The sequence below is a fragment of the Marmota monax genome, unplaced genomic scaffold (assembly GCF_021218885.2).
Source record: "Marmota monax isolate L192 unplaced genomic scaffold, Marmota_monax_Labrador192_F-V1.1 WCK01_AAM20220418_F8-fsc01121, whole genome shotgun sequence".
Classification (NCBI taxonomy): domain Eukaryota; kingdom Metazoa; phylum Chordata; class Mammalia; order Rodentia; family Sciuridae; genus Marmota; species Marmota monax.
In genome coordinates this window covers 27,230-41,415 of record NW_026694123.1, presented here as the reverse complement: position 1 = coordinate 41,415, position 14,186 = coordinate 27,230, and the positions used below count along the sequence as shown (strand labels likewise).

The 14,186-nt window shown below is 39.7% G+C and overlaps 1 pseudogene; it reads right to left on the bottom strand.

Moving 5' to 3' along the window:
* Positions 1–4,961: 4,961 nt before the first annotated feature.
* LOC124107590 (vomeronasal type-1 receptor 90-like) lies at positions 4,962–13,102 on the bottom strand (annotated as a pseudogene).
* Between the last annotated feature and the right edge of the window lie 1,084 nt (positions 13,103–14,186).

The window sequence follows — 14,186 nt, the reverse complement described above, 5'->3', positions numbered from 1 at the left end:
AGATTATATTTTTTTAATAAGTTTGTAAGTGTGGCATAACATTCTAGCAATGTGTTTTTAGCTTTGTGTGCTAATAATACATCATCCATATAGTGAAATATTTGTAGTTCAGGATTTTGATTTCTAAGAGTCTTGATTACTTTGGTAACATAAATTTGACACATAGTTGGGCTGTTAGCCATCCCTTGAGGTAGTACTTTCCATTCATATCTCTGATCAGGACCTTCATGATTCAGTGTAAGGATAGTAAATGCAAAACGTGGACTATCCTCATGATGAATTGGAATTGAAAAAAAAATCTTTAATATCTATTACTAAAACATACCAGGTTTTTGGCAAAGCAGACAACTGAGGAATCCCTGATTGAGCAGGTCCCATAATAACCATCTCGTTATTAATGGCTCTTAAATCTTGCAATAATCTCCATTTACCAGATTTATTTTTGATGACAAAAATGGGAGTATTATGGGGAGATACAGAAGGTTGTATATGTCCTTCTAATTGTTGTTTGACCAGGTCATGGGCTGCTTGTATCTTTTCTTTAGTCAGGGGCCACTGAGGAACCCATAGTGGTCATTCTGATTTCCAAGTAATTTTTATTGTCTAAGTGGCCCTTTCTGAAAATCCAACCCATGTCTGTCTGTTCCTTGATCTATTTGTGTTTGTGCTGCTATACTTTGTTCTTGTTTTTATAATCTCTTTCCTTTCCTAAAACCTTGTCTAGTCATAATAGTGGGTGCATTTTTGTTGATGTTATTTGTTAATGTCAAACCTAATTGATCTAGGACATCTCATCCCCATAAATTTAGGGGAAGATGATCCAATTCATATGGTTGTATAGTTCCTTCACATCCTTCAGGATCCTTCCAATCTATTACCATTGCACTTCTATGGGGATTAGTCACCAGTCCTAGGCCTTGAAGCATTTGAGTGTCTTGTTGTAATTGCCAATGTTTTGGCCATTCTTGATGAGAGATGCTGCTACGGTCTGCAACTGTATCCAGTAGCCCATTAAATTCATGTCCTTGAATATTTAGTTTTAGCATAGGGCAAGAATCTAAATTTAAAGAAAGCATAGCCCAATCTACACCTGTGTAGCCTAATCCATTGGAACCTCTTTCTACAGTACAACTGGAAAATTTATCATGTACACTGGGTATTACTAATAACTGTGCTATTCTATCTCCTGGTGAAATTACTGATATACCCTTTGGAGAACTGGCTATAATTTTTATTTCACCTTCATAAACAGGATCAATTACCCCAGGACTTATCATAAGTCCTTTTAGAGTAGAAGAGCTGCATCCCAATAATAAGCCTACTGTTCCTTTGGGAAGAGGTCCTTTCACCCCTGTGGGAATGATTTGAACTCCCATCTCTGGAGTTAGTAATGCTCTGGCGGAGGCACAGATGTCCAACCCTGCACTCCCTCTGGTTTGTCTGATGAGGTATCTGATGGACAATGTGTCCTGGGCACTACCCTAATGGGGTTGCTGGGTTCCTCCAGTGCTCTGTATATTTGTGGTTTTGGGCCCTGGAGCATTGGGCCCCACTGTCCATTTTTTGGCAATGGAGCCTGATGCCTTTCTCCATGATATCGTGGATAAACACCTGGTCCTTGTTCGTTTTTTGATAATGGAGTACCCTCTATGGTGGTTTGAGAATGGCATTCATTAGCCCAATGTCTTCCTCTATGGCATCGTGGGCAAATACCCAGTATTCTACTCCTTTGATACCTAGTTTTGTGAAACCCTCCTCCTATGGGGCAATTCCTTTTAAAATGTCCTGTTTGTTCACAATTGTAGCATGTTATTGGCCTGGCATCTAAAGCCTGTTTTACTGCAGCTGCCACAATTTGCCCTTGTTCATTAATGTCTCTACATAATTTAATATATGTGTTTAAATCTTCATGTTTCCATGGTCTAATGATATCTCTGCACCAACGATTCACTTGCTCATAAGCCAGTTGTTTTAGTAATGGCATTGCTTGTTCTGTATTCCCAAAAACTCTGGTTGCTGTTTGCTACCAGATTGATACCTAACCATATTTGGCAGATGGACGTCACACACTTGCCAGAATTTGGAAAATTAAAATATTTGCATGTTACAGTTGATACTTCTTCTGGATTTTTGATGGGCTCCCTTCATGCTGGAGAAAAAACTAAAGATGTTATAGCTCATTGCTTACAAAATTTTGCCACTGTGGGTGTTCCAAAACAGTTAAAAACATATAATGCCCCTGGTTATACTTCTACCTCTTTTAAACAATTTTGCTCAACATTTGGCATTACTCATATAACAGGAATCCCATACAATGCACAGGGACAAGGCATAGTTGAAAGAGCTCATCAAACTATTAAAATGTACTTATTAAAGCAAACAGACGGAATTGGGAAGGGGTATATATTCCCCAAAGATAAACTTAAAATAACCCTTTTCACTCTAAACTTTTAAAATTTGGATTCATCAGGACTTAGTGCTGTGGAAAGGCATATGTGTCCAAAAAATATGCATAAGCCCAAGGTACTTTGGAAGGATATTCTAACAGGACAATGGAAAGGTCCTGACCCAGTGATTGTCTGGAGTAGGGGGTCTGTTTGTGTGTTTCCACAGGGAGAACAGCAGCCGATTTGGATTCCAGAGAAATTAACTAAAGCGATTTCTACAGACCAAAAAGAAGATGATTTGGCTCAAATCCATAACAACTGATATCCAAAACTCCAGTTTGGCTATTCTTACATCTGCGATAGAACCAGGATGCTTTTTTCAATATCTATTTTAATATTGCCCTTTGCCATATCATGAAGTTCTATTTTGTTTTTTGAGCTCATACAGATCTAGGTTAATGTTTTGCTGATCAGTTCTATTTTATTGACTATAGAGTTTTTAAACATTGCAATGGAATTTTCACCTGTAAAAAGTTGTAAGGCCTTTACTATTATGTTATGTGTTGTATGTATTATATTATGTGTGCACACTTGTGTTTTGTGTTATATGTTTGAATGTACGTATGTCCATATATCATATATGATGAGTGCTCATGAAAAAATGGATCCAAATATATATATTTTTTTATATCCACGTGATTTAAATGGTTTAATTTAAATTGGGTAAACAACTGTTGAGGATTGTTTTAATATGTGAACAAAAAAGGAGGTTAACAGATCTGTTTGTTTACTTTCACCTTTCCTTTTCATTATATTTAATAATTCTCTTAAAGATAATGTAAATTGTTAAGAAAATTGTTTTCTTTTATTGCCTTCTGTAATGTTACATAATTTTTCTTTAGCCATTATTGCCAGAATTCCTATCTTCATCCCAATGCTGATGAAGTCAAAGATAAATCCAATCTACAGCTTCTGCAATAGCCATCACTGAACTGCTTGCAGAACTTGCCTGGACACATTGTGAACTCACCTGTATGCATTGTGAACTATCTGTTGGTGCAGCGACTTGTGGTAGTGTTGGGATATTTTTGCTGATGATATCATCGGTGGTACAATTTTTCCAAAAGGAGCCGTCAATTGGCTTGGTGTATCTTCCTCCCTTCTGCTTGTCATGATCGTCCAGCTAAAATTTGGGGGCCAACAGAGGTAAGGCAAAGAACCTCACCCCCCCGCTGGTACAAAGACCTCTCCACAGGAGTGGCTGTATACTGGACCGGTAGTCAGTGACGGGTAAGATCCAATTGCAATGGTACCAACCTAATGGGTAAGGACCAGCAAACTTCCAGCTGCCAGCAAACTTCCAGCTGCTGGCTGATGATTGGCTCACAGTGGCCCCAGCAACATCTAGCTGATTGGCTCCTCTGTGGTGATGCTCATTGGGCTGTTTCCCTGCCCTTTCAGACCACGGAGCTGTTCATTGGGGGACTTTTTTGGCTCCACCCACATGACCCAGCCAATCGGCCTCAAGAGCAGGCGGATTGGGTGAGGTGGAGAGAGGCTTGTGTCGGAGAGAGAGGCTTGTGGGAAGCCGGTGGTGGCAGTTGGGCTCTGTGGGTTTTTCCTGAGAGGCTGTTTTGTTTGGTTTGTGTGGTTCTAAAAAAAAGTTAGTTTCTTTTGACAAGTGGCTCCTGATTGTGCCCAGCCAGACTGTGGCAAGTAAATATATACACATAATGTGTGTGCACACAGAAGTTAGCTGTTACTCTATTTTTTTCTCATGGCATGCTTCATACATTTACATATTTTCCTCATGCAGGCATCAGGCTAATCTCTGAAGCCTTCCAATGAGACTGAAAGAGGCCACTAGTTCGAGGTTGCAAGGCCCACAGAAAAAGAACTGGGATGTAAATGAGATCTGTTTTCTACCTGACTCTCTCCTGTACTCTGACTCTTGATTACCTATGCTCACTATGGGCTTGTTGTTCAGAGACACATAAAATTATATTGAAAAAATTAATATATGAAAATATGAATGAAAACAAATATGTGGAGGAAAAAGGGATAGTTGTATTTTGAAAAAATTGAGGAGTTACAATGAGGGAATTGATGATCTTAATTGATATTTGTTGCTGTAATGAAAGAAAGCATCAAAACACTAATTATATTCAGGCACACAGAGTTGTACTTATGCATATTTTTTTTTCTCTTGCTATGATGAAGCAAAATAGTTCTTCCAGCATGAATTTTTCCAGCCAAGCATGAGCACACTTTGTATACCATGGACAGTGAATGATATCTGCTTTGGTGATGCATAGTAAGGTCATGCATACTAAATCGGGGATTTAGTCTTTTTTTAAAATTTACATACCAGCGATTGAACCCAGTTCCACTTTACCACGGGGAGCCCCATCCCCAGCCCTTTTTCTATTTTATTTAGAGACAGGGTCTCACTGAGTTGCTTTGGGCTTTGCTAAGTTGCTGAGGATGGCCTCCAACTTGCAATCCTCCTGTCTCAGCCTTCCAAAAACATTTGTGGAAATTCAGAAGTAAAGTGGGAGGTGAGAAAAGGAGGGGTTATCTGGCACTGTGTAAACGTTTCCTCTCCTTCCCCAGTGTGGATTGGAAGAAATTGATGATTCGTTTTTCAGCACAGATCAGCAACAAGGCACTGAGGGTAGCATAGCTGTTTCCCACCAGCATCTGGACCCCCAGACGAGTGGGATCCTCCCTGTGCATCTGTCCTGAAGAGGAGGAGAACACACAGTCCACAAAGTACATGAGCACAAAGAGTCCCAGGAGCAGCAGGATGGTCCTGGTGGCCCTCAGTTCCGGGGAGACTCTTGGGGAAAGGCTGGTGCTGTGGAGGTGCTGGCACTGCCTCTTATGCCTGCACAGGAGAGCCACCATGTACCCACTGGAGAGGTCAATAAGCCCCATGGGAAGATGTCTCAGAGTATTCCTACCAGGGAGAACAAGATCCTGAAGTAGTGACCTGTGGGGGTGACAGTGCAGGACTCAGAGACAAACTGGAAAGCTGCTGTGTCATTGGAGGGGCCTCCCATGGAGACCAAGATGCGGACATTGAAGAACACATTGAACATCCAGAGAGGGACCAAGGTCCACGCACTGCACTGTGGGGACATATGCTTGGACTTGGTCAGAAAGGAGCTTCTGGGGCTGAGGGTGGTGGCCTGCAGGACACTCAGCAGGCAGGTGGTGGTGACAGACAGGCTCCTCATCAGCCTGTACAGGTAGATGATGGCTTTACATGTGAAGTCATTCCAAAAGTCCTGAACCCCAAAATGCCTGGGTCCAGGTGTGCCCTAATTATGAGTATCAGCAGATGAATCATGGCCAGGTGAGTGATGGCCATGTCCGTGGGCCTGATCCTGTGCTGGAGAAGGAATGCGAGGACGTGGAAGAGGAACAGGAAGATGTTGGCTGTGATCCCGATGACAATTTGGAAAGAAAGGGCATTTCTTACAGCAAGAAAAATGTAAAGTGTGCTGCTTTGGGTCATCTTTATTTTCCTGGGAGAAGAAGCAGATGGTCAACGCCTTAGAATAAAAGGAAGATCAACTCCTCCTCGCCACCATCACCAACTTCAACATCACGACCCCAAAGATTGCCCACTTCAAGACATGGGGGTCCTCCTGACACCCCCCTCCAGACCTCTCAGCACTCAGGCACAGCATCTCCTTTGGGTCTTTATGCTTTAATGGCCAGGGCCACCATGGATCTGCCTGGGCATGTGCAGCCACCTGACCAAAAGCTGAGTACATGGCATTTGAAGGGGACTCCAGTGCGACAGATTGCAGGGACATCCACAGAGAACTCTCAAGGAAAGGGTGTCAAGGGGACAGTCTTGTACAGCTCTGTCCCTCTAGTGTCTTGGTTGTTCATCACCAGCTTACAGACCAGATATCAAAACGTTGGCTCTGCAATCCGAATTCTTGCATTTATTGATTGATATATATATATATATATATATATATATATATATATATATATATATATATATATATATATATATATCAGAGATTGAACCTAAGGTTGCTTAACCACTTAAAATATTTTACATATATTTAATTACACTAGAAAAAACACATGTAAGTGAGCAGAACCAACAGTGATTAGACGGATCATATTCTAAATTTTCTTTTCTGTCCGTTATTTGGCACATGGAAAAAAGGATGAAAAATAATCACAATTTAAAAACTATCTTTTTGTACTGGAGATTGCACCCAAGGGTGCTTATCCACTGAGCCACATTACAGGCCTTTTTACTTTGTTATTTTGAGACAGGGTATCAATAAGTTGCGTAGGGCTTTGCTATGTTGCTGAGGCTTGCCTCTAATGAGTAATCCTCCTGTTTGGCCTTCCAAAATGCTGGGATTACAGGTTTGTGCCACTACCTCCTGCACAATATCAGTATGATTGGAGGTCATAATTTCCAGTGTTTTAATTAGGAGGCAGGAATCCAACCTCATGCTGAGAGAGGAGTTTCCATAGATAGCAAGTTTCATATCTTAGTTAGGAATGATAATTCTCCAGAGAAGGGAGATGAAAAGTTATACCAGACAATTTGGTAATGACATCCCTATGAAATATTTTCCTACAGAGAAAAGATATTCACTTTATTTCAGTTTTAATGTTTACACTGAGACTCGTAACATCTTGCCGCATTTTATCATCTGAAAAAGAAGAGGGCAAGAATATAGGTTATTTTCACAGCTACCTAGAAAATTATAGTTTGATAAAAATCAGTTTAACGGTGAGAAAAATTGTCAAAGAGTGCAGACAACTTAAGTCTTTCATGACTAGTTAAATAATTGCTTTGAAATCTTTGAGGAAGTGCCATTGTCTAAAATTAAAATTAAGTAGTCATATTAGGGAAATTAAAGCTCTTCCAAATGATTAAATTATTTTAAAAGTATATATATTTCTCCATTCATATCTTCAGCAAAATTAGATTTGCTCCCTTGGTGTGCTCAAGAGAACAAAAGAAAAATGCTAATATAGTGGTCTAGGAGTCTCCATATTTTAAAAGTAACAGATGGTTATTAGTAGGCACAGTGCTACATGGTTTCTCTCACTTCTGTGTAGCTAATCATAGAAATGCCTATTTCTGGATGTGTATTTGAAGAAATACACATCTTTATCCCCAAAGTCCCTTAAAACAACATAAACTGGATGTACAACATTTGAAGATGCCTTTTAAAAATCACAGAAAATGAAATAACTAGTATTCCCTCCTATCATGTTATGAAATATAAATTTTTTAAATATGGTTTAAGAAAATAAAATGTACAGTATCAGAAAACCAGGAGGAATAGCGTATTGGAGTCCTCTGTGGACAGAGGGCTCAGGACTGGGTTTCAGCATGGCCCAGAGGATGCAGCCCTTCCCGCACCTTCATGGGAGGGAGGGACAGATTGAGAAGGGAAGGGAACTGTGTTGTCAGAGGAGTTTTACCTGAAAGCCAGTGGAAAACTTTTTTTCTACAGGAGAAACTTCCTAGTTAGAGCTGGAAACCTTATCTCCTGTCCCCTCAATGCTGTTGACAGGAAGTGGCAGAGTCAGATGATGTCATGGGCCCCCCACAGGCATTAGCTCCCTGCAGCCCCAGGACACAGCAGGCAGAGAAGCAGCTGGCCATCTGCACACTGTGCAGGTCACACTCATGTGTATCAGTGAGAGACACAGTGCCCTCCATGGTTCACAGGTAGATGTTTTATAAAGAATGCAATGTTGCTATTTCTGTGCTAATTCATCAGTTTTGTTAGAAAACATTCAGAAAATGTGGACATTTCATAAAATCAAGTTAAAAAAATTCCTCTGAACCTGTCCCCTTCCAGCTGTGCCTCACCCCACTCACATCTGCCAGGACCACATAGTCTAGGAAATCGGGGCACAGACACAGGGCCTCTCCCTCATCAGGATGGCCCAGGATGCCCTTCTCAAACAGACCAATATCCTTGATGAACTTAGAAGCAAAAATTCATAATAAAATTCTGGCAAACTGCATACAAAAACATTTAAAAAATCTAGTGGACTACGATCAAGAGGGGTTCATCTAAAGGATGCAAGTTTGGTTCAACATAATGGAAATCAATAAATGTAATACATCATATCAATAGACTTAGAGACAAGAATCGTATTATCTCAATAGATGCAGAAAAAACTTTGATAGAGTACAGCAAGCATTCATGTTCAAAATTCTAGAAGAACCAGGGATATAAGGAACATATATTGTAAAAGCTATATATGCTAAACCCAATGCCAACATCATCCTAAATAGAAAGATTGAAAGCATATTCTCTTGAAATTCTGGTACAAGACAAGGATGTCCTGTTTCACCACTTCTTATTCAACATCATCTTGAAACTCTAGCCAGAGCAGGTTGACAGAAGAAAGAAATTAAAGGGGCATAAAGAGAAAAAGAACTCAAACTATCCTTATTTGCTGATGACATGATTCTGTATTTAGAGAAACCAAAATTCTCCACTAGAAAACTTCTAGAACTCACAAATAAATTTAGCAAAATAGCGGGATGTAAAATCAACACCTATAATTCAATTGCATTCCTATACATCAGTGATGAATTGCCTGAAAAAGAAATTAGGAAAACTACCCCATTCACACTAGCCTCAAAAAAAAAAAAAATTTGGGAATCAATCTAACAAAGAGATAAAAGGCTTCTACAATGAAAATACAGAACCCTAAAGAATAAAATTTAAGAAGACCTTAGTAGATGGAAAGATCTTCCATGATCTTGGGTAGGCCAAATTAACATTTGCAAAATGGCCATATTACCAGAAGCGCTTACACAGATTGAATGCTGTTCCTATAAAAATCCCAGTAACATTTTCCATAGGAATAGAAATAATCAGTCATGAAATTCATTTGGAAAAAACAAGAGGCCCAGAATAGCCAAACAAATCCTTAGCAATAAAAATGAAGCAGGAAGCATCACAAAAAGAGACCTTAAATTATACTACAGTGCTACAGTATCAAAAACGGCATGGTGTATGGGCACCAAGCAGACAGGTAGACCAATGGTAAGAACAGAAGACACAGAGAAGAATCCACAGAAGTACAGTTACCTCATACTAGACAAAGGTGCTGAAAACAACCCTTGGAGAAATGATAACCTCTCCAAAAAATGGAGTGGGGAAAACTGGAAATCCACATGTAGCCACATGCAATTAAACCCCTGTCTCTCACCCTGCACAAAACCCAATTCTAAGTGGATCAAGAACTTAGGCATTAGACCAGAGACCCAGAGACCCAAATCTACCTCATGTTGGCTTAAGAACCAACTTTCTCAACAAAACTCCTAAAGTGCAAAAAGTTCAATCAAGAATAAATAAATGGCATGAAACCAAACTTCAGAGCTTCTTTACAGCAAGGGAAATGATCAAGAATGGGAAGAGAGAGTTTACAGAATGGGAGAACATCTTTGCCACCCACATCTCAGAGCACTAATCTCCAGGATATAACTCATAAAACTGAACACCACAAAAAACAAATGACCCAATCCATAAATGGGCAAAGAAAACGAGCAGACACTTCATAGAGAGAGAAATACTAATGGTCAACAAATATAGGAAAAAAAAATGTTCAACATTTCTTGAGGTTTTTTTTTGTTGTTGTTTTTTCTAGCAATTAGAGAAATGCAGTCTAAAACTATACTGAGATTTCATCTCATGCCAGTCAGAATGGCAATTATGAAGAATACAAGTAACAATAAGTGTCGATGAGGATGTGGGGGAAAAGTTACACTCATCCATGGCCATGGAACTGCAAACTGGTGCAAATCTGGAAAGCAGTGTGGAGATTCCTCAGGAAACTGGGAATGGAACCACCATGTGTCCCAATTACCCCTCTCTTCAGCATACACCCAGAGGACTTAAAATCAGTGTACTATACTGATGCAGGCACATTAATGTTCACACCAGCTCAATTCACAACCGCTCACTCTGGAACCAACACAGGTGCCCTTCACCAGATGAATGGGTGAAAAAATGGGCTACATACACTCAATGGAATATACCCAAACAAAGAGGAGTGATATGCAGTGCCAGTCAGTGGATGGAATGGGCGACTGTCATGCTAATTGAAGTTATTCATTCCCCCAAACTAAAGGCCCAATGCTTTCTCTAGTATGTGGATGCTATCTCACAATAAGTGGGGTAGGGGTAGGAAAGAATGGAAGTATATTAGATTTGTCAAAGGGGAATGAAGGAAAGGGAGGGGCAATCTGAATATAGAAGACAGTAGAATGAATGGTACTTTACTTTCCTTTGTGCATATGAATAAATTACTCACAAAAAATGTGAAATTCAAAAAATAATTCTTATTTGTTAGGGGTAGTGTTTGATGTCAGTTCTTGGTTTGGCACCCAGTGTCACAGTCTGGCTCATGTACTCTCAAACTTCCTACATTCAAGTCCTAACTCTTAGACCTTGATACTGTGGTAACATTGGAAGGCAGAACCTTTACTAATATAGTTACAGTTCATTCACACAAGTTCACATGGCTTTGTCCTAAAATGGTGTGACTCACGTCCTTGTAAGAAGAGATTTGGATACAGACAATGCTCAGAGTGGAGACCAGAAAAGGACACAACCCCAGGGGGCCATCTGCAAGTCAAGAAGAGAGGTCACAGGAGGAAGCAAATCTAAGGACACATTCATCTTGGATTTCAGACCTTTTGAGCACTCAGTCTGTGGTATTCTGATGTGATAGCTCTAGCAATCCAATGCACACAGTAATGCTAAATTTGTAAATTGGAGGATGGATTTCTCCTTCCCAGGGGGAGGATATTTAGGAAATTCCTCTGCTGTTTTGGTAAACTTTATGTAAATATAAAAGTATTCCTAAATAACACTTTTATATTAAATACCTGAATGAATCCAGGTTGGGTGGTGCATAACTGTTATTCCAGCAGCTTGGGAGACTGACGCAGGAGGATCAAAAGTTGGAGGCCAGCCTCAGCAACTTAGTGAGGCCCTAGGCAACTCAATGAGGCATTGTCTCTAAATAAAAATGAAAGGGGCTTGGGCTGGGGCTCAGAGGTTAAGTGCCCCTGGGTTCCATACTAATGCCAAAAACAAAACAACAGAAAACCAACCAACTAAGAGCTGGAATGAACAACCTGCAACCAAAATCCCCCCTCCCCACTTTTTTTTTCATTTCAGGTTTATTTTAATGGATCAAGGACCTGGGAATAAAACCAGAGACCCTGCATCTAATAAAAGAAAAAGTCCCTAATCTCCATCATGTGGGATGAGGTTCCAAATTCCTTAATAAGACTCCTATAGCACAAGAATTAAAACCAAGAATCAATAAATGGGATGGATTCAAACTAATTTTTTTTTTTCTCAGCAAAAGAAACAATCTGTGGGGTGAATAGAAACCCTGCATCTTAGGAGCCAATTTTTACCCCTCACGCATCAGATAGAGCACTAATCTCTAGGGTTTGTAAAGAACTCAAAAAGCTAAGCACCAAAAAACAAATAACCTAATCAACAAATGGGCCAAGGACGTGAACAGACAGTTCTCAGAAGATGACATACAATCAATCAACAACTATATATATATATATATATATATATATAAATGCTCATCATCTCTAGCAATCTGAGAAATGCAAATGAAAACCACTCTAACATATCATCTCACTCCATTCAGAATGGCAGCTCCTATGAAGACAAACAAGTGTTGGTGAGGATGTGGGGGAAAAGGTACACTCATACACTGCTGGTGGGACTGCAAATTGGTACAGCCAACATGGAAAGCAGTATAGAGATTCCTTGGAAATCTGGAAATGAAACCACTATTTGACCCAGCTATCCCTCTCCTCAGACTATACCCAAAGGACTTAAAAACAGCATACTACAGGGACACAGCCACATCAATGTTTATAGCAGCACAATTTACAATAGCTAATCTGTGGAACCAACCTAGATGCCCTTCAGTGAATGAATGGATAAAAAATGTGGCATATATACACTATGGAATATTACTCAGCAATAAAAGGGAATAAAATCATAGTATTTGTAGGTAAATGGATGGTGTTGGAGAAGATAATGCTAAGTGAAATTAGCCAATCCCCAAAAAACAAATGCTGAATGTTTTCTCTGATATAAGGAGGCTGACTTACAGTAGGGAGGGGGAGCATGGGAGGAATAGATGAACTCTAGATAGGGCAGAGGGGTGGGAGGGAAAGGAGGGGGCAGGGGGTAAGCAAGGATGGTGGAATGTGATGGACATCATTATCCAAAGTACATGTATGAAGACACAATTTGGTGTGAATATACATTGTATACAACCAGAGATATGAAAAATTGTGCTCTATATGTGTACTATGAATTGTAGTGAATTCTGCTGTCATATATAAATACAAAATAATAATAAATATTTATTTTTTTAATTGTAGTTGGACGCCATACCTTTATTTTATTTATTTTTATGAGGTGTTGAGGATTGAACCCAGGGCCTTGAACATGCTAGGCGAGTGCTCTAGCTCTGAGCCACAACCCAAGCCCTCATTTCAGCTTTCTAAATATCCATAGATTAGAATGCTTACATATAATATACTTCAGATCACTTCATTTTCTAAATATTTTTATGTACATTTTTAGATGCTGGGGATTGAACCTAGGGCCTGGTCATGCTAAGCCCAGACTTTACCACCAACCTACATCCATGGTCCTAAAACTTTAATTTGGATTTCTTACTCTGACGATGGATACATAGTAACCTGTTTTTCAGTTCCCAGAAGTTTTCTTCTACAGTTTCAAATCTATCCAGTCCAGTAAATGTGATTTTTTTGTAACAGGGATTGGACTCAGTGGCACTTGACCACTGAGCCCTGTCCCCAGTCCTGTTTTGCATTTTATTTAGAGACAGGTCTCACTAAATTGCTTAGGGCCTTGCTGTTGCTGAGGCTGGCTTTGAACTCACAATCCTTCTGCCTCAGCCTCCTCAGCTGCTGGGATGATGGGTGTGCGCCACTGCACCCAGCTAAATGTGAGATTGCACATTTTAGATACTATATTTTTAGTTCTTTGCATTTTCATTTGATACCTTTAATTTTCCATTTTTCTCAGGACATAACTAATCTTTTAATCTACTGTACCAGGATGAACTATTATTACATTGATTACAGGTCTTTTTAGAGCATTATCATCTAATTCCAATACCTGGAACATCGCAAGATATACTTAAAATTTTTGTGTTTATTTTAGGTTTGTAGGTGATGGACTTCCATTTTTTTCCAGGTCTCATATATTTTTATGTAATTTTGTATAAATTACATAAGAAACTGGGCTGGCATTTTTGCTTGACGATACAGCACTCACCTAGCATGTGCAAGGCCCTGGGTTGGATCCTCAGCACCCCATAAAAATAAATAAATAAAATAAAAATGATATCATGTCAAACTTAAAAAAAATTAAATAATAAACAAACAAACATTTTGATTGTTCCTTCCAGAGGAAGAGTGAGCCTTTTTCCTGTCTCCATTGATGAGGATAAAGCTGAAGGATGATCACTTAGATTCCCAACGGAGTGGAATCCAGTGAAGACTCTGCCTCTCCTGCAAGTAGGTGCCACCTGCCTGCTACTCCCTCAACCCAAGCCTCCAGATCTGCCTCTGGTTTTTCTGTATTGTTTCAAGAGTACTTTCATGTGATGCAGTATGAATCCTGGAATTTTCTGTATGGAAATCATGGAGTATATGAGTAGCAATGTTAGGAAACTAGGTGGTTCACGTGAAAATGGAATGGGGAA